Consider the following 21,882-nt stretch of genomic DNA (forward strand, 5'->3'; position numbering starts at 1 on the left):
GAGGCGTACCTGTAGACTTGGAAAAAGAGTTAAGTACCACGGGTTTGAGGAGAGATACATGGAAGGAGTTAGGGATCCGCAAGTTGGCCGGGAGTTTCAATTTATAGGCCACCGGGTTGATCTGACTGATGACCTCCAGAGGACCGATGAACCGAGGCCCTAACTTATAGGAAGGAATCTTGAGCCGGACATACTTGGACGAGAGCCAGTCCTTATCCCCTGGACGGAATTGAGGAGGATCCAGATGTTTTTTGTCAGCATGTCTTTTCATACGCTCGGACGACTGAAGGAGTGCGGACCGGGTACTCTCCCACATGGAGGAAAATTTGTTAACAAGAGATTCCGCAGCCGGATTATCCACCGAGGTGGAGACGGGAAATGGGATCCGAGGATGCTGACCGAAGACTACAAAAAACGGGGATTTGGAGGAAGATTCGCTCTCGTGATTGTTGTAAGAGAATTCGGCCCATGGCAGGAGATCCACCCAGTCAGAATGGTGGGCATTAACGAAGTGCCGGAGGTAATTGGTCAGGATCTGATTGATCCGCTCCACTTGACCATTAGACTGTGGGTGGTAAGCGGAGGAGAAGTCCAGGGTGACGTCTAGCAATTTACAAGTGGCTCTCCAGAAACGTGAGGTGAACTGAACCCCACGATCCGACACGATGTGGAGGGGCAGGCCATGGAGACGGAAGATGTGGCGGATAAAGTCTTTAGCCAGCTCGGGTGCAGACGGGAGGCCTGGCAGGGGAATAAAGTGAGCCATCTTGGAAAAGCGGTCAGCGACCACCCAAATGACCGTACAACCGGCAGAGACGGGGAGATCAGTTATGAAGTCCATAGCAATGTGCTGCCAGGGGGCAGCAGGCACAGGAAGCGGAAGGAGGCGACCGGCTGGCAGGTGTCTCGGGACTTTGTTGCGGGCGCAGGACACACAGGCAGAAACAAAGTCTATTACGTCCTTGTGCAGGGTAGGCCACCAGTAGTGCCGGGTAATAAGCTGGAGGGTCTTTTTCTGACCGGCGTGGCCAGCTAGTTTAGACGAATGGCCCCAGTGTAGGATCTTCTCCCGATCAGGTACTGAAACGAACGTCTTACCGGGAGGGAGACGATTTAGACTCACGGGAGCCACTTGCATTACTCTGGCGGGATCGATGATATGTTTGGGTTCTTCCTCGAGATCGGACACCAGAAAGGATCGGGACAAGGCGTCTGCTTTGATGTTTTTGTCAGCCGGGCGAAAATGAAGAACAAAATCAAAGCGAGCAAAAAACAAGGACCACCGGGCTTGGCGCGGGTTAAGTCTCTGGGCATGCTGGAGGTAAGCCAAGTTCTTGTGGTCAGTGTAAATTATTACCGGGTGAAGAGCCCCCTCGAGTAGGTAACGCCACTCCTCCAATGCCAGCTTGATGGCCAATAACTCACGGTCTCCTATGGAATAGTTGCGCTCAGAAGAGGAGAAGAGTTTGGAGAAGAAGCCACAAGTTACCATTCTCCCGGAAGACGATTTTTGGGTAAGTACCGCTCCGGCTCCAGAGGAGGAGACGTCAACTTCCAGGAAGAACTGCTTGTTGCCGTCCGGGCGATGCAGCACCAGGGCGGAAGAGAAGGCCTGTTTTAAGGAAAGAAAGGCCTCCTCTGCTTCGGGCGGCCACTCTCTGGGATTAGTGCCCTTACGGGTGAGCGCGGAAATTGGGGCAGTCCGGGAAGAGAAGTGCGGTATGAAGAGGCGGTAGTAGTTGGCGAAGCCCAGGAACCGCTGAATAGCCTTCAACCCCTCCGGTCGAGGCCATTTCTCGATGGCAGACAGTTTCTCTGGATCCATTCGGAGGCCGGTCTGAGAAATAATGTAGCCCAAAAACGGAAGCGAGGTCTGCTCAAAGAGGCACTTCTCATATTTAGCGAAGAGGTGATTCTGCCTGAGCCTGAGCAGGACCTGACGAACATCCCTACGGTGAGTCTGGAGATCCGGAGAGAAGACCAAGATGTCGTCCAGGTACACCACTACGCAGGAGTAGAGAAGGTCCCGGAAGATGTCATTGACCAACTCTTGAAAGACGGCAGGAGCATTACAGAGACCAAAGGGCATTACCAGATATTCATAGTGGCCGTCCCGGGTGTTGAATGCAGTCTTCCATTCATCCCCCTGACGGATACGGACCAGGTTGTACGCCCCACGGAGGTCCAGTTTGGTTAAGATTCTAGCCCCCCTCAGACGATCAAATAACTCCGGAATGAGCGGAAGGGGGTACTTATTCTTCACCGTGATCTGTTTAAGGCCTCTATAGTCTATACAGGGACGGAGAGAGCCGTCCTTCTTTTTAACGAAAAAGAAGCCTGCTCCCGCCGGGGAGGTAGATTTCCGGATGAATCCCCGGGCCAGATTCTCCTCAATATATTCGGACATCGACCGGGTCTCAGCAGCGGACAATGGGTAAATACGCCCACGGGGAGGCGTAGCACCGGGTAACAGGTCGATAGGACAGTCGTATGGTCTATGAGGGGGTAATGTCTCTGCCTCCTTTTTATTAAAGACATCAGCAAATGACCAATAAGGAATCGGAAGTCCAGGTAGATTAGTTGGGGTAGGAGAAGGACGGACGGGATGAACGGGAACCAAACAAGTCTTATGGCAGTCCTGTCCCCAACGAAGGACTTCTCCGGTCTTCCAGTCAAGCACGGGTGCATGTCTCTGGAGCCAAGGTAGGCCTAGTAAGAGGGCGTGAGAGAGTCCAGGCAGAACATGAAAAGAGATGCTCTCAGAATGCAGCATTCCCACCTGCAGAGTAATGGATTCGGTGATGAGTTGGATGGGACGTGGTAAGAGGCCCCCATCCACGGCAGCGACAGATAAGGGTACAGCCAGAGGTTTGGTGGGAATACGGTGTTTTTCTACCAGGGACTGTGAAATAAGATTCCCGGCTGCTCCAGAGTCAAGTTGGGCTAGTTCGAAAAAACGGTTCTCCCCGCAGATAATTGAGACTGACAGCAGCAGAGATGGAGAGGATTTATTCTTGTCTAGGTCGACCTCTCTGAGCGAACCTAGACATAGGCGTTTCCCGACCTCTCCGGGCAGGTACGGATCCGGTGCTCCTTGCTGCCACAGTAGAAGCAGCTCCCCTCGGCACGGCGTAAGTCCTGACGGGTTTTGACCATCTTGGTCTGGTCGACCTGCATAGGCTCAGGAGAGTGTACCTGGGGAGAAACGGAGGGAGTGACGGGTTTCTGGAAGGTAGAAGCTAGACGTGGAAACCTCCTCTCACGGGTGACCTCTTTGGCACGCTCCTGGAACCATAGGTCAATCCGGGTGGCAAGAGTTATTAAGTCATCGAGAGTGGTAGGAATGTCCTGACCGGCGAGTTCATCTTTAATACGGCCGGACAGACCCTCCCAGAAGACAGACACCAGAGCGTCGCTATCCCAGGCCAGCTCCGAGGCAAGGGTACAGAACCGTATGGCATATTGGCCCACGGTGAGACTTCCCTGACGGAGGCGTAGCAGAGACGATGCGGATGAGGTCTTCCGTCCGGGTTCGTCGAAGACTTTCCGGAAAGCCATGAGAAAGGCAGGCAAGTCGGACACCAGGGGGTCTCCTCTCTCCCATAGAGGATTTAGCCAAGCCAGTGCCTCCCCGTGAGATGGGACATGATGAAGGCTACTTTGGCCCGGTCGGAGTTAAACTGGTGGGACAGGAGTTCAAAGTGCAGGGTGCACTGGTTTATGAAGCCCCGAGCCAGAGCGGAGTCGCCTCCGAAGCGAGGAGGTGCAGAAAGCCGGGGTCCGGAGCAGGATACCATGGTATTGGTGGGCAGCGGAGCTGCCGGGTTGCGAGTCAAGACACTAGCGGTGGTTGCTGGTGGAGCAGTCAGAGTGTCCAGGCGAGAATTGACATTCCGCAGGTGACTCAGCATGGACTCCTGTTGGGACCTCTGACGGGACAGTTCATGACAAAGGTCCGAGAGCGAGGGAGCTTGGGTGCCACCGGGTTCCATGGCCCGAGCAAACTGTAACGGGTCTGGGAGGTGGAACCTCTGAGCAACTTATACAAGGGGGCGGTCCTTGTAAGGAAGCGGGTGGCGACCAGGGAAGACAGGCAGGTAGTCACAGCAGGTGACCGGGACAGTCTCTGGGTAAACGGGCAGGAGGTCACAGCAAGTGACCGGGGCAGTCTCTGGGTGAACGGGCAGGAGGTCACGGCAAGTGACCGGGACAGTCTCTGGGTGAACGGGCAGGAGGTCACGGTAAGTGACCGGGACAGTCTCTGGGTAAAGGGTAGGTACGACCTGTGACGGCTGAGCCTCCAGGTAGGCTAGCAGGCAGATGGCAGATGTGTGCTCCCAGGTGAGCAGGCGAGAGTCTCTGGATAAGCAGGTGGTCACAGCATGTGACGGCGGAGCCTCCAGGTAGGCTAACAGGCAGGTAGCAGATGAGCGCTCCCAGGTGAGCGGGCAAGAGTCTCTGGACTGGCAGGTGGTCACAGCACGTGACGGCGGAGCCTCCAGGTAGGCTAGCAGACAGGTAGCAGATGAGCGCTCCCAGGTGAGCGGGCAAGAGTCTCTGGACTGGCAGGTGGTCACAGCACGTGACGGCGGGGCCTCCAGGTAGGCTAGCAGACAGGTAGCAGATGAGCGCTCCCAGGTGAGCGGGCAAGAGTCTCTGGACTGGCAGGTGGTCACAGCACGTGACGGCGGAACCTCCAGGTAGGCTAGCAGGCAGGTAGCAGGTGGGCGCTCCCAGGTGAGCGGGCAAGCTGGTCCATAGACAGACTGACAGGTGTCGGAAGGCAGACCGTCGGACCTCAGGCTAGCAAGCAGGTAAGCGGATAACAGGCAGGAATCAGACAGCAAACTGGCAGGAAACTGGCAGGTAACTGGCAGGTAACTGGAAACGGGACCTGAGGGCTGAAGCAGAGTAGAGAACAGTGCAACAACATTGCTCGGGCACCTCCATTTTGGAGGAGGTGCCTTATATATGGTGAAGTCCTCCGGCCATTGGCCGGGGACTCCTTAGGACGGCGCGCGGCCCCTTTAAGAGGGGGGGAGCGCGCGCGCGCGCGCCCTGAGCACCGTGGCCGGGAAGGAGCGAGCTCTGCCAGCAGAGCGGGAGGAGGACGCCGGGCTCGGAGCGGAGAGGTGAGGGGAACAGCGTCCCTGCCTAGCAGAGGGCAGGGACGCCGACGCTACATGCAGGATGTCACCCCCCCCTTATAATGCCCCATGCAGGATGTCACCCCCCCCTTATAATGCCCCATGCAGGATGTCACACATCACCCCCCTCCCTTATACTGCCACAGGCCCCAATACAAAAAAAAAAAAGTCAAATACTCACCTCACGTCTCACCTGCTGCCGCTGCCCCGGACTCCAGCGTCGCCAGCCTCATCCCGCTTTGCGCTGTGACTGCTCAGGAGAGAGCGCGGTGTAAAGACGTCACCGCGCCCTCTGACCTGAGACGTCACAGTGCAGCAGCCGTGGAGGATGCAGGAGCTGCTGCGGAGGCACGGGGAGGGGTAAGTATTGTGCCGGGTGACAGGGCCCTGAGCAAGCGGGGGGGAGCGGGGGCGCTGACACCGCTCTCCTCCGCTCATGGGTCCCATAGCGCGCGGGGTGCCCGAAGGTGAGGCCCCCCCGCCTGCTTAGGGCCCCGGCATTTGCCCGGGTGCGCTGGGTGCTGATGCCGGCCCTGGCGCACACACACAGTACGTAGACATGCACACACACAGTACGCAGACATGCACACACAGTACGCAGACATGCACACACACAGTATGCAGACATGCACACACATACAGTATGCAGACATGCACACACATACAGTATGCAGACATGCACACACACACAGTACGCAGACACAGACATGCACACACACAGTATGCAGACATGCACACACACACAGTATGCAGAATTGCACACACACACAGTACGCAGACATGCACACACACAGTATGCAGACATGCACACACACAGTATGCAGATATGCGTACACACACAGTACGCAGACATGCACACAGACACAGTACGCAGACAAGCGCACACACAATACGCAGACAAGCACACACACAGTACACAGACATGCACACACACACAGTATGCAGACATGCAAACACACAGTATGCAGACATGTGACTCGCCCCCTGGGCCGTGGGGCACTCGGATCCGGGCAATAGGGGAACGATGGGGGTAGTAGTGGTGACCCGGTCCGTGGCTCAGGGTGGTCAGACCAGTGGTAGTCCCTTTATAAGTTTTAAGTGATGTCCGACTACGCCACCCGTGGATTTGCGGTCATTAGGAACCGCCGCTGCAGGGCAGACCGCTGGGGCTGATGGTGGGTGCAGCTGGGGTGGTGTGACTCCCCATGGGAAGAGTGCGGCCCCAGGGCAGTGTAGTGAATGGTGGGAGTGATGGTGGTGAGAGTACCAGTACCGGTAGTGCTGGAGGCGCGAAGGAGCACACAGACAACAAGTTACAGTCCAGGGTCTTTACTCACAGTTCATTTGTTCCGGGTCACTTCTGTCAGCAGTGACCGCCCGTGCCGTGCTGCGTCCACCAGGTGTGGGGCTCGGTCAACTCCCAGGCAGCTCAGAAGTATGGCTCAGGACCCCCTTCAATCCTTCCTCTGGCCTGCCTCACCAGTGACCCACTTTTGTCCAGCTGCCGCGGATCTGCGCGGGTAAACGTGGGCCCCTTTCCCCGCTGTCCTTTATGGTGCCTTCCTAGCAGGTTTGATGAGGTGCTGCACCAATAAATGGTCACAGCCTCCGGTCTTTGGCTGAGGGTTGTTTCTCCTCCACCAACTTGGGATCCGGTACCCTTAATCTGCCTGACCCTTCACCCGGTATTCTTGTGGGTTCTTAGGGTCCCTTCCACCTTCTTGTTCCTGAGCCCCTCTGTTCCTCTGTCTCTTCTTCTCCTCTTTTCTGTTCCTCCTTCTTCTCCCTTCTCGTGGAGCTGGACTGAGAAGGAACCACAGCTCCCCTTCACCTCCTCTCTCTCTCCACTCTCCTCCTCGGCCTTTCTCTAGGCCCACTCTGGAGTAGAGCTCCTACAGAGCCTCTACTCCCTGTCTTCTCCTCTCACTGAACAGACTGACTCTGCTCCCTGTCCTAAGATGGTGCCCACCTTTTATTCCTCCCTCTAGCCATGAGCCCAGGTGACCAGCAACCAATGGGCTCCTACCTACGCTCAGGAACCAACCCCTATCTGCTCCTACATCACTGGATTTTCCTCCCCCCTCCCCACTCCAGCCAGGGACATGGTCTGTCGTACCTGCATTTCTGTCTAATGGGAGTACCGTTGAGCTGTCCCTCGGAAATGGGTTGAGTGTGCTGTATGCAGCTAACTGAGCCCTGGTCCATACTCCATCCTTACCTGGGAGTGGAATACCACACCTCTGGCAGAGGTGCAATACCCCTGTAGCGGCCGAACCCTCGGGGCGCTACATTCCCCCCTGGTAAACCACAGCACGTCCTCGGGCTGGAAAAGAGCAAAAACAGTTAAATACAGGACATGCAAACTTTTTCAATAACCTTTTACATTTAGAAACGGACGACACAGATGAATTCCCTTTATGGGACACACTTTTCTTTCACTAGGCATTATAAAATATTTTCAACACTACTGGAACTCTTTTGTCACTAGTCATATAAAACGGTTTCAAGGTCATGTAAAACATTTTCTAGCAGCATATTAAACTCTTCATATAAAACATTTTTAGGCAAAACACATTCTTGTATTCTTGGATCATGGCCGCGGTGCAACTGGCGACCAGGTGTTCATCCTTCTTCTAAGTGCAAAAACTTCAGTAAACTTTTAAACATGAGGGACTCTCTGTCCCGAGGTAGACGTGGTAGTCTTTTTATAAAACCAGTAGGGGGCGCTTTAGGAAGCGCAACTATTTACAGGGGATTGGCCGTTCCCAGTCCTCGGCCGGTTGGAAAGGGGATGGCTGCTCTCAGTCCTCAGCCAGGCAGGGGGATGTAGGGGGTAACGTTCACATGGGAAACAGTTTCACAAAAGTCCTTTGTACCCCGACGGGTAACTATTTACACATATGCTTTTGCTACTTACTAGTAGCGGTGTCCTCCATATGCTCCTTCCTCCTCATCTGTTCTTCAGACCCGTCCGGGTCCTCTTGGCTTTCCTCATAGCCATAGTGCTGCAGCTCTTCCTCTGTAAGCCGATGGACATGTAGGGCATACGGTCCTTTTGCGCCCTCGTGTCGGGTGAAGGTGACGACGTCACCAGGGTAGAGGTCACGGCCACGGTCTCCCTCCGGTAGGTGGCTTTCAACGTCTCTGCGGGTTACAAAGACGTCGCCTGCCGTTTCCGGGTCCCTGATGAAGCCCCAACCGTTCTCCATATGGAATTTAATTATGGTCCCGGTGATTCGGGGACCGTGGGCGGCCCGGGGGTCCTGACGGGCCTTGCGTTTTTGCTCCACGCTTCGGGCCTGGAGCCGCTCCTCCCTGACGTGCCTCTCCCGCCGTTCCCGTTCGAAGGTCGCCAGTTGCTGCTGACAAGCCTCCAGACGACGGACCGCGTCCGCCCGGGTCTCCTGAGTGAACCCCATCAAGTTCTTGCCGGGGGGTCCCACTCAAATTGGGCGTCTTCTAATGGGGGCGGGGTAACCTCTACGGGCTCCGGAGCTGGTATCAGAGGCTCGCGCGGGGGCTGGGTTTTCCATGGCTGACCGCTGGTCAGTTCAGCCGGCCACTCCAGCGGCAGTCCATCCGGACCGGTATGATGGGCAAACAGGTCCACGCCCAGCAGTGGTATAGTGGGGGGACCCGGTTTGGGAGCAGCGCCCGGGAGTCTTCTGGTCACGTCTGGTGGCGGCCCAGCCCGGGAAGGGGGCGCTGGTTGGGTAACGGCGCCCGGGTTAACTAGGCCTTGCGACCAGGCCGGTGATGCTTCCCTCTTTACGGCATCCGGGGTCAAGGGGCGTGGCGCCGTGCGGGGCGTGACCGCAGCGCTCACCGGTTGAGGCCTAGCTGGGAGCAGTGGCGGCGCGGCAACAGGCGCGGTGAGTGGGGCTTCGGGTTCTGCGATGGGAGGCTGGGGCAGGCTTGCGGTTGTTGGGCCTGGGGTGGTGACGTCCCCTGTACCTGCCTCAGTCCTCACGGCTCCCTCCGCGGCGTCGCCTCCGGTCCTCTCTCCTCCTGCGCCGTCCTCAGAGGCAGGCAGACTCCGGGGTGCGGTTGAGGCCTGTCGCTGGTGGGTTTCGGCCTGCCGGGCCAGTTCCTCCCTCCACATAACGAGCGCACCCCGCTGCGCTCGGACCATCCTCTGCTCCAGGTCCTCCAGTGCAGCTTGCGCACGCTCCGGGTCTCTCGGGAGCTGCGCCAGGATCTCTGCCAGGCTGCAGGGTGGTTCGGCTTGCAGCAGGCTCCAGGCCAACAGGTTGGTGCTGTGGAATGCGTCCATTCCCGGGTGCGGTCTGTGTAGACTGATCCAGACCACGCCCTGCCCCACAGTTTTCTTCTCTTCCCACCCCCATTGGGGGTGGTCCCGGGGCAACTTGGTGACAATCGCTTTCAGGGCCCCCACCTTGATGGACATCTCCACAGCCGCTCTCATGGCTGTTGGGGGTGGGCTCCTTCTTTGGCGCCATTCTGGTACCCGGCCCACGATGGGAGGCGGCCTCCGGTGGTCTTTTGGCGCGCACATTATGGCGCTCGTTCTTCTGGGGGGGGCGCCATTTTCAACACGGTCAATCTCAATAAAACAGTCTCTTTCTCTTCAGGCGCGCAGTACCCGTTGTTAGCGGGCACGAAATCCTGCCGACTACGCCAAAGCTGACTCGCCCCCTGGGCCGTGGGGCACTCGGATCCGGGCCATAGGGGAACAATGGGGGTAGTAGTGGCAACCCGGTCCGTGGCTCAGGGTGGTCAGACCAGTGGTAGTCCCTTTATAAGTTTTAAGTGATGTCCGACTACGCCACCCGTGGATTTGCGGTCATTAGGAACAGCCGCTGCAGGGCAGACCGCTGGGGCTGATGGTGGGTGCAGCTGGGGTGGTGTGACTCCCCACGGGAAGAGTGCAGCCCCAGGGCAGTGTAGTGAATGGTGGGAGTGATGGTGGTGAGAGTCCCAGTACCGGTAGTGCTGGAGGCGCGAAGGAGCACACAGACAACAAGTTACAGTCCAGGGTCTTTACTCACAGTTCATTTGTTCCGGGTCACTTCTGTCAGCAGTGACCGCCCGTGCCGTGCTGCGTCCACCAGGTGTGGGGCTCGGTCAACTCCCAGGCAGCTCAGAAGTATGGCTCAGGACCCCCTTCAATCCTTCCTCTGGCCTGCCTCACCAGTGACCCACTTTTGTCCAGCTGCCGCGGATCTGCGCGGGTAAACGTGGGCCCCGTTCCCCGCTGTCCTTTATGGTGCCTTCCTAGCAGGTTTGATGAGGTGCTGCACCAATAAATGGTCACAGCCTCCGGTCTTTGGCTGAGGGTTGTTTCTCCTCCACCAACTTGGGATCCGGTACCCTTTGTAGCGTCGGCGTCCCTGCCTCCTGCTAGACAGGGACGCTGTTCCCCTCACCTCTCCGCTCCGTGCCCGGCGTCCTCCTCCCGCTCTGCTGGCAGCGCGCGCTGCTTCCCGGCCACTGTGCTTAGGGCGTGCGCTCCCCCTCTCTTAAAGGGGCCGCGCGCGCCGTCCTAAGGAGTCCCCGGCAATGTTGTTGCATAGCCTATCACTCTGCTTCAGCCCTCAGGTCCCGTTACCAGATACCTGCCAGTTACCTGCCAGTTACCTGCCAGATTCCTGCTTGATACCTGCCTGATACTTGTCTATCTACTTGCATTCCTGCGGTCTGACAGTCTGCCTACCAGCCCTGCCAGTCTGTCTATGGATCTGATTGCCCGCTCACCTGGGAGCGCTCATCTACTACCTGCCTGCTAGCCTACCTGGAGGCTCTGCCGTCTCGTGCTGTGACCACCTGCCTGTCCAGAGACTCTTACCCGCTCACCTGGGAGCGCTCATCTGCTACCTGCCTGTCCAGAGACTCTTACCCGCTCACCTGGGAGCGTCCGCCTGCTACCTGCCTGCTAGCTTACCTGGAGGCTCTGCCGTCACCTGCTGTGACCACCTGCCTGTCCAGAGACTCTTGCCCGCTCACCTGGGAGCGTCCACCTGCTACCCGCCTGCTAGCCTATCTGGAGGCTTAGCCGTCACTTGCCGTGACCACCCGCCTGTCAAGAGACTGTTCCCGTCACTTGCCGTGACCTCCTGCCCTTCTACCCAGAGACTGTCCCCGTCACTTGCCGTGACCTCCTGCCCTTCTACCCAGAGACTGTCCCCGTCACATGCCGTGATCTCCTGCCCTTCTACCCAGAGACTGTCCCCGTCACTTGCCGTGACCTCCTGCCCTTCTACCTAGAGACTGTCCCCGTCACTTGCCGTGACTACCTGTCCGCCTACCCTGGGAGCCACCCGCTTCCTTACAAGGACTGCCCCTTTGTATCGTTGCTCAGAGGTTCCACCTCCCAGACCCGTTACACCCTTAATCTGCCTGACCCTTCACCCGGTATTCTCGTGGGTTCTTAGGGTCCCTTCCACCTTCTTGTTCCTGATCCCCTCTGTTCCTCTGTCTCTTCTTCTCCTCTTTTCTGTTCCTCCTTCTTCTCCCTTCTCGTGGAGCTGGGCTGAGAAGGAACCACAGCTCCCTTTCATCCCCTCTCTCTCTCCACTCTCCTCCTCGGCCTTTCTCTAGGCCCACTCTGGAGTAGAGCTCCTACAGAGCCTCTACTCCCTGTCTTCTCCTCTCACTGAACAGACTGACTCTGCTCCCTGTCCTAAGATGGTGCCCACCTTTTATACCTCCCTCTAGCCATGAGCCCAGGTGACCAGCAACCAATGGGCTCCTACCTACGCTCAGGAACCAACCCCTATCTGCTCCTACATCACTGGGTTTTCCTCCCCCCTCCCCACTCCAGCCAGGGACATGGTCTGTCTTACCTGCATTTCTGTCTAATGGGAGTACCGTTGAGCTGTCCCTCGGAAATGGGGTGAGTGTGCTGTATGCAGCTAACTGAGCCCTGGTCCATACTCCATCCTTACCTGGGAGCGGAATACCACACCTCTGGCAGAGGTGCAATACCCCTGTAGCGGCCGAACCCTCGGGGCGCTACACATGCACACACACAGTATGCAGAAATGCGCATGCACACAGTATGCAGACATGCACATGCACACAGTACGCAGACAACCATGCACAAATGGTACGCAGACATGCGCACACACACAGTATGCAGACATGCGCACACATGCAGACATGCGCACACATGCAAATGTAGCGCCCCGAGGGTTCGGTCGCTACAGAAGTATTGCATCTCACCCAGAGGTGTGATAACTCACTTCCAGGTAAGGATGGAGTGTGGCTCAGGACCCTAACACCCACATGCACTACACCACATTTCCGGGGGACAGGGCGACAATGCTCCCAAGAGTGAGCACAACTGTCCCTGTACCTGGCTGGAGTGGGGGGAGGGAACACCTAGAGAGGGGGAACCCGGTAGTGTGTGGGTGGGGAGAGTAGATCCCGGGTGCACTGTATAGAGGAGTATATATGGTGAGCACCATCTTAGAGTCAGTAGTAGGAGAAAGTAGAAAGAAAGGAGAAGAGAGCAGGAGGCTGGGAGCAGAGGCTCTGAATGGGCTCTACTCCGCAGGCAGGCCAAGTATTAAGGCCTGAGCCTGGAGGGAGGAAACAGAAGGAGAAGGAAGGAAGGAAGAAGAATGGAGGAAGCTCAAAGAGAAGACTGAAGGGACCCCAGGGGTGCGGACCGGCCAGCCGCCACCGCACGCCCGCCGCTACGAGAGTAGGGGGGTCAACCAAGAAAAGGGAACCGGATCTCTCATCTAGTGGAGGAGAGCAACTACCCTCAGCTAGTAACCAGAGGCCGTGGCATTGTACATGCACGGCCCCTCACTACACCCGTTAGGAAGGCACCATATAGGGCCCAGGGAAACGGAACATATGACGCGCCCCTGGGCCTGCTGTGTCGCGCAGCGTCTCGCGCACGGGGGCTTACCCGGAACCGGATCAGATGAGGGTTGTAGTCTCCGAGTGGCGGGGACCCGGTCCGTGCCCAGGGAGTCAAACTCAGTGTGTGGCAGTCTTGATAGGTGTTATTTGAGTGTCGACTACGCCACCCGTTGATTTGCAGCTATGGGGCTGCCGCTGCAGGGCAGACCGCTGAGGCCGGTGTAGAATTGTGCAGCGTGATAGTATAACCCCCAACGGGAGGGGTATGGCCTCAGGGCAGCCGACGTGGAAGATGGGGGTAGCAGGAACCACTCAGAGACGGTGCGGTGTAATTCAGGGTCTTTACTGGTAACAACGATAGACCCTCCCGGAGTACTTGCTAGCGAACGGGGCCTGGTCAGTCCTTGAGCAGATGGGATCTCCCCTGGCCAGGCGGAGTTGTAGGCCTCCCAAACTGACTGTACTCTTCTGGCTACCTTGCTAGAAGCGGATATAAGTAGCCCACGTCCCTGAGTGTGCCGTGTGGTGCTCACCCGTATGGCCGGTGACTCGGGGCCTTCTAATGGCTTCCGCTCCACGATGGCGGTGCTGGTCCCACGCGTGTGACCTTGCCTTCGGGTTTCTGGGCCTGAGGACCTGAAATCCCCTGCCGGTCGGCTTCTGCTGCTGGGTAAGAGTTAGTCCCCACAGCCTCGGACGCCGGGTCCGGTAAGAAAGCTTCTCAGTCAGGGCGAGCTCTGCAGCTGCCAGCCCCTGACTCGTAGTAGTATTGCTCCCACTGAGCTTCTGCTGTTTCTTCCTATGACTGTTTCTCGTCTCTACTCTCCTTGACTCCTAACCCTGCCTCAGCCCCGGGTTTATATAGGGGAAGTTCTTCCCCTCCCAAGACTGGGCAGGAGGTGTGGCATGCACAGGATCCCTGACCAAAGGACCTCCCACCTGCTCTCAGACATAACATTACATTACTGTGGGAAACCAGACCCCTGGGGTGCCACACATACGTTTGCCCGCCAAGGCCCGAGGCAGCTGGACAGAAACGTGGTCACTTGTGGGGTACGACAGGCCAGAGAAAGGACACACGAAGGGGGTCTTGAAATGCGCTCCAAAGGTACCTGGGAGTTGACTGAGCCCCTCACCTGGTGAGCACAGTACGACGTGGGCAGCCATTACCTGCGCAGAAGTGGCTTGGAGTGTAAAACTGTGAGTAAAGACCCTGGACTGCATCACTGGACTCTGAGTCATTACTGCTGCTCCCACGCACCATCACCCCCACCATCTGCACTCACTGCCCTGAGGCTATACTCATACACACTGACATATAGTACAGAGATATTCACATCATACATGCACATACACACGCACAGACGACACATTAGAAATATTTTTAACATGGAGATTAGGGAAACTGGCGACAAGCCTCGAACACCTGCCCCCGGCCTGTCTCCAGTCCTGCTCCTCAGATATGTGGCTGTGCAGGGCCGCCGGCGTATGTTTGCAGTCATAGACATGGCCCTGGACCATCAGAGGGGCCCACTCGCTGTCGGGGCTCGGGCCCCTCCCCCAACATCTGTGCAGGACCTCTGGCGATGCTTGAGTGCTGGTGACTCGCCCCCTGGGCCATGGGGCACTCGGATCCGGGCAGTAGGGGAACGATGGGAGTAGTAGTGGCAACCCGGTTCCGTGGCTCAGGGTGGTCAGGCCAGTGGTAGTCCGTTATGTGCTGTTGATTATGTCCGACTATGCCACCCGTGGATTTACGGTCATTAGGAACCGCCGCTGCAAGGCAGACCACTGGGGCTGATGATGTATGCAGCTGGGATGGTGTGACTCCCCACGGGAAGAGTGCGGCCCCAGGGCAGTGTAGTGGATGGTGGGAGTGATGGTGGTGAGAGTCCCAGTACCGGTAGTGCCGGAGGGGCGAAAAAGCACACAGACAACGTACTGCAGTCCAGGGTCTTTACTCACGGTTAATATCCAAGTCACTTCTGCAGGGAATGACTGCTCGAGCCGTGCGGCGTCCACCAGGTGAGGGGCTCGGTCAACTCCCAGGCAGCTCAGGAGTATGGCTCAAGACCCCCTTTTGTCCTTTCTCTGGCCTGCCTCACCAGTGACCCACTTTTGTCCAGCTGCCGCGGACTTGTGCGGTTAAACGTGGGCCCCGTTCTCCGCTGTCCTATATGGTGCCTTCCTAGCAGGTTTGATGAGGTGTCGCACCAATAAATGATCACGACGTCCGGTCTTTGGCTGAGGGTAGTTTCTCCTCCACCAACTTGGGATCCAGCACCCTTAATCTGCCTGACCCTTCACCCTGGATTCTCGTGGGTTCTTAGGGTCCCTTCCACCTTCTTGTTCCTGAGCCCTTCTGTTTCTCTCTCTTCTCCTTCTTTCCCATTCTGTCTTCTCCTCCTTCCCTTGGCCTCTTCTTCAGGCCCACTTCTCCTTCTCCTCTCTGGCTCTGGCCTTTTCTCTAGGCCTGTCTCTGAGCAGAGCTCCTACAGAGCCTCTGCTCCCTGTCTTCTCTGACTGGACTTCTCTTCTTCTACTCTCAGAACTAAGATGGTGCCCACCTTATATACCTCCCTCTGACCATGAGCCCAGGTGACCAGCAACCAATTGGCTCCTACCTACACTCAGGAACCAACCCCTATCTGCCCCTACAGCACTGGGTGTTCCACCCCCCTCCCCACTCCAGACAGGGACATAGTCGGTCGTGCCTGCACTTCTGTCTAGTGGGAGCACCGTTGAGCTGTCCCTCGGAAATGGGGTGTGTGTGCTGTATGCAGCTAACTGAGCCCTGGTCCATACTCCATCCTTACCCGGGAGTGGAATACCACACCTCTGGCAGAGGTGCAATACCCCTGTAGCGGCCGAACCCTCGGGGCGCTACATTCCCCCCTGGTAAAGCACAGCACATCCTCGGGCTGGAAAAGAGCAAAAACAATTAAATACAGGACATGCAAACTTTTTCAAAACTTTTCACATCAGAAAACAGGCAATACGGTTCAATTCCCTTTATGGGACACACTTTTCTTTTCTTGTCACACTATTATAAAACACATACTAATACTTCTGGAACTCTTTTGACATATAAACATTATAGAAAACATTCACATTACTATTTAGCAGCATATAAAACGTATTCATATAAAACATTTGCAAGAAAACACTTTTACAACACATTCTTGGATCCTGGCGGCGGTGCAACTTGCGACCAGGTGTGCACTCTTCTTGTAAGTGCAGGAACTTTGGCAACCTTGTAAACATGAGGGACTTGCTGTCCCGAGGTAGACGTGGTAGTCTTTTTATAAAACCAGTAGGGGGCGCTTTAGGAAGCGCAACTATTTACAGGGGATTGGCCGCTCTCAGTCCTCGGCCAGTTTTGGGAAGGGGAATGGCTGCTCACAGTCCTCAGCCTGGTAGGGGATGAGGGGAACACAGGTAACAGTCTCTTAACAGTAATCAGTTCTCTGTACCCTGACGGGTAACTATTTACACAGGTACATGGCTACTTGCTAGTAGCGGTGTCCTCCATATGCTCCTTCTTCCTCCTCATATGGTTCTTCAGACCCGTCCGGGTCCTCCTGGCTCTCCTCATAGCCGCGGTGTTGTAGTTCCTCCTCAGTGAGCCGATGAACATGTAGGGCGTACGGTCCTTTTGCGCCTACGTGGCGGGTGAAGGTGACCACATCACCAGGGTACAAGTCACGGCCACGGTGTCCCTCAGGTAGATGACTCTCAACGTCCCTGTGGGTCACAAAGACGTCGCCTGCTGTTTCTGGGCCCCTGATGAAACCCCAGCCGTTTTCCATGTGGAATTTGACTATGGTCCCGGTGATTTGATTCGGGGACCACGGGCTGCTCGGGGGTCTTGGCGGACCTTGCGTTTCTGTTCGGCACTCTGGGCCTGCAGCCGCTCCTCTCTGACGCGCCTCTCTCGTCGTTCCCGCTCAAAGGTCGCCAGTTGTTGATGACAGGCCTCCAGACGACGGACCGCGTCTGCCCGGGTCTCTTGAGTGAACCCCATCAAGTTCTCGCCGGCGGGGTCCCACTCAAATTGGACGTCCTCCAGTGGGGGTAGGGTGACCTCTACGGGTTCTGGAGCCGGTATCAGAGGCTCGCGCGGGGGCTGGGTTTTCCATGGCTGACTGCTGGTCACTTCAGCCGGCCACTCCAGCGGCAGTCCATCCGGACCGGAATGATGTGCAATCAGGTCCACACCCAGCCGTGGTATAGTAGAGGGACCTGATCTGGGAGCAGCGCCCGGGGGCACTCGGCCTTGCGTCCAGGCCGGGGGTCTCTTGGCTGCGCTAGGTGGCAGTCCCGTCCGGGACAGGAGCGCAGGCTGAGAAATGGCGCCCGGGTCATCCAGGCCTTGCGACCGGGCCGATGACGCTTCTCGCTTTACGGCGCCCGGGGTCAAGGGGCGTGGTGCCGGGCAGGGCGTGGCCGCGGCGCTCGCCGCTTGAGGCCTACCTGGGAGCAGTGGCGGCGCGGCAACAGATGCGGTGAGTGGGGCTTCGGGTGCCGCGACGGGAGGCCGGGGCAGGCTTGAGGTTGCTGGGCCTGGGGTGGTGACGTCCCCTTCACTTGCCTCAGTCCTCGTGGCTCCCTCCGCGGCGTCGCCTCCGGTCCTCTCTCCTCCTGCGCCGTCCTCAGAGGCAGGCAAACTCCGGGGTGCGGTTGAGGCTTGTCGCTGGTGGATTCTAGCCTGCCGGGCCAGTTCTTCTCTCCACTCGCTGAGCGCACCCCGCTGCGCTTGGACCATCCTCCTCTCCAGATCCTCCAGTGCAGCTTGCGCACGCTCCGGTTCTCGGGGGAGCTGCGCTAAGACCTCTGCTAAGCTGCAGGGCGGTTCGGCCCGCAGCAGGCTTCGGGCCAGGAGGCTGGTGCTGCTGAAGGCGTCCATTCCCGGGTGCGGTCTGTCTGGACTGATCCAGACCACCCCCTGCCCCGCAGTTTTCTTCTCTTTCCGCCCCCATGGGGGGTGGTCCTGGGGCATTCTGCTGACAATCACTCTCAGGGGCAGCCCCCCCACGTTGACGGACATTTCTACAGCCGTGCTCATGGTTGTTGGGGGCGGGCTTCCTCTTTGGCGCCATTCTGGGACCCGGCCCACGATGGGAGGTGGCCTCCTCTGGTCTTTTGGCGCGCACATTATGCCGCTCGTTCTTCTGGGGCGGGCGCCATCTTTAGTACAATGAAACAGTCTCTTTTCAGGCGCACAGTACCCGTTGTTAGCGGGCACGAAATCCTGCCGACTACGCCAAAGCTGACTCGCCCCCTGGGCCGTGGGGCACTCGGATCCGGGCAGTAGGGGAACGATGGGAGTAGTAGTGGCAACCCGGTTCCGTGGCTCAGGGTGGTCAGGCCAGTGGTAGTCCGTTATGTGCTGTTGATTATGTCCGACTACGCCACCCGTGGATTTGCGGTCATTAGGAACTGCCGCTGCAAGGCAGACCGCTGGGGCTGATGATGTATGCAGCTGGGATGGTGTGACTCCCCACGGGAAGAGTGCGGCCCCAGGGCAGTGTAGTGGATGGTGGGAGTGATGGTGGTGAGAGTCCCAGTACCGGTAGTGCCGGAGGGGCGAAAAAGCACACAGACAACGTACTGCAGTCCAGGGTCTTTACTCACGGTTAATATCCAAGTCACTTCTGCAGGGAATGACTGCTCGAGCCGTGCGGCGTCCACCAGGTGAGGGGCTCGGTCAACTCCCAGGCAGCTCAGGAGTATGGCTCAAGACCCCCTTTTGTCCTTTCTCTGGCCTGCCTCACCAGTGACCCACTTTTGTCCAGCTGCCGCGGACTTGTGCGGTTAAACGTGGGCCCCGTCCTCCCCTGTCCTATATGGTGCCTTCCTAGCAGGTTTGATGAGGTGTCGCACCAATAAATGATCACGACGTCCGGTCTTTGGCTGAGGGTAGTTTCTCCTCCACCAACTTGGGATCCGGCACCCTTAATCTGCCTGACCCTTCACCCTGGATTCTCGTGGGTTCTTAGGGTCACTTCCACCTTCTTGTTCCTGAGCCCTTCTGTTTCTCTCTCTTCTCCTTCTTTCCCATTCTGTCTTCTCCTCCTTCCCTTGGCCTCTTCTTCAGGCCCACTTCTCCTTCTCCTCTCAGGCTCTGGCCTTTTCTCTAGGCCTGCCTCTGAGCAGAGCACCTACAGAGCCTCTGCTCCCTGTCTTCTCTGACTGGACTTCTCTTCTTCTACTCTCAGAACTAAGATGGTGCCCACCTTATATACCTCCCTCTGACCATGAGCCCAGGTGACCAGCAACCAATGGGTTCCTACCTACGCTCAGGAACCAACCCCTATCTGCCCCTACAGCACTGGGTGTTCCACCCCCCTCCCCACTCCAGACAGGGACATAGTCGGTCGTGCCTGCACTTCTGTCTAGTGGGAGCACCGTTGAGCTGTCCCTCGGAAATGGGGTGTGTGTGCTGTATGCAGCTAACTGAGCCCTGGTCCATACTCCATCCTTACCCGGGAGTGGAATACCACACCTCTAGCAGAGGTGCAATACCCCTGTAGCGGCCGAACCCTCGGGGCGCTACACTGGCACTTCACCAGACATGGCTGCGTGCAGTGCGCTGAACGGCTGTGTCTGTTAGTAATGACGGCAGGGGCAACACACAAGCACAATTAAAGGTGCAGTGCCGACCCTGTCGTGTCATTACTTCCAGACACAGCCGCACAGCGCACTGCGCTCGGCCATGTCTGGTGAAGTGCCGGCAATCAGTGCCAGAGGTCCTGCACAGATGCTGGGGGAGCGGCCCGTGCCTCAACAGCGAGTGGGCCCCTCTGATGGTCCAGGGCCCTGGCTCCTATATGTTACAATGCACTGTAGTATTCCCTATAGGTAGTGTTATATCTGAGACAACTTAATTCTCTTTTAAGTGCAGCCTATGGCTCTTACCAATATAAATGTATACATAATATACTGTATATAATAGTTGAAAAACAGTATTTCATATATTTAAAAACATATATTTTCATTAAATACGAATCAGGGCAGATACTTATTTAGAAGCGGATAAATTCAGTGCTCGAGAACATCAAATATTTTTGCAACTGAGAATAAGCATTAGGGTGCGATTTATAGAAAATGATTTGGGGGCTAATTAGCATGAGAGTGCGGTAGAAGAGCTAAAATATGCAAATTGGAAAAGTTACCTTGGGATTTTAGCTCATTTCCATTCTTTTGTTTCTTTGTGAGGAAAAATGTCTCTGAATATTAATCATTACAGTAATTAAAATCTGTCTCCGGAGGAAAAGACGACACTTGGAATCCAAACATTCAAGACTTACATTTGTTATCTTTCTTATCCTTTGACTTTTTACAATTCTCAGTTGATAATTTATTATCATTATTATTTTGGATTTATTAGTTGATGATTTCTTAGAAACATTTATGAGCCTTTTCTTCTATATTGCCCCATACAGAACAGATAACTGTTAGCTGAGCGTTTCGCCGGTAGCTATCTCCTCCACATACAAGAACGTTCGCTCTGCTGAGTGCTCCTGTGCTCCCTATGAGAGAGCCATTGCCAGACTCAGCTTAAGTCGCCGAGAACAAAAATGATCGTCAGTCCGAAATTGGACAGGCAAGATCCTTCTCTCCCTCAACATCACCTTTCAGGGGAAAGTCGGGTAGCCACCACAAATATTAGATGATCGGCTGAGCCTACCAATATAAACGGGTTTTGAGCCTTAAAGGGAATCTGTCATCAAGTTTTTGCTGCTGCATCTGAGAGCAGCATAATATAGTGGCTGAGATCCTGATTCCAGCGATGTATCACTTACTGGGTTGCTTGCTGCAGTTTTGATAAAATCACTGGTTTCTCTGCTGGAGATCTACCAGGTCCCTGAATGCTGAGCTCTGTATAACCCCGCCCACACCACTGATTGGCCACTTTGTGTGTACACTGTGCATAGGCAGAAAGCAGCCAATCAGTGATGGGTTATACAGAGTTCATAGAAATTGAGGACTACCTGGCAGCAGGTTTACTAGTCCTCTAGTGATAATCTCCTGCTGATAAAGCAGTGATTTTATCAAAACTACAACAAGCATCCCAATAAGTGACACATCGCTGGAATCAGGGTCTCTGCCTCTACATTATGATGTATTCAGATTAGGTTGCAAAAACTTGGTAACAGATTCCCTTTAAATGATTCACTCACTCTACCAATGAGAGCAATGATGGTGATAGGAGAGGAAATGCGAAAATCTGGATGCTGTCGGCAGCAGACAAACATCATAAGCCTCAGTGTCAGTGTCGAGGGGTTGGCATAATGTGATGGTGGCTATCATGATGACCATTTCCCTCATAGAGCTCATTGTGATACCCATCTCCCTTTTTTTATGATTATGCCTCATTTTTCAATTCTGAGCCTCCATGAACTTGAAGTTCTTATACAGCGTTACAGAATATGTTGGCTGCAAAAGGACAATACCAATATTCATAGACACAGTCTAATTATGTACTTCATCTAGACATCTATCTCCTTGTCAGGGAGTGAAAATTAAATTACACCTGAACAAATGATCCTCTCAGTAAAACACCAACTACGGAACAATATGGTCTTTTTTCTGCCTTTATCTATTGTGAATGATAACATTCAAATCTTCAAAAAGAGACATTTATCGGCCTCCTGGGAAGTTTTCATTTTGTTAGTGAAGTGAATTTTTGGCCTTTATTTCTTGGTCGTTCGTGAGGGATGAGTCTCATAGTTTTGGGTTATTAATAGAGAAAGTTCTTAGATTCATTGAAAGGACAAATATAGAGATTCTGGGTCTTTAATGAAAACATGTTATTTCTGGGGAAAATTAGATATGGGTCATTAGTGAGGACAGTTCTAGGAGTCTCAAGTCCAAAATGATGACAGTTCTAGGAGTCTCA

The sequence above is a fragment of the Phyllobates terribilis genome, unplaced genomic scaffold (genome assembly GCF_046119375.1).
Source record: "Phyllobates terribilis strain yellow unplaced genomic scaffold, ASM4611937v1 Scaffold_12__6_contigs__length_324123572, whole genome shotgun sequence".
NCBI classification, from domain to species: Eukaryota; Metazoa; Chordata; class Amphibia; order Anura; family Dendrobatidae; genus Phyllobates; species Phyllobates terribilis.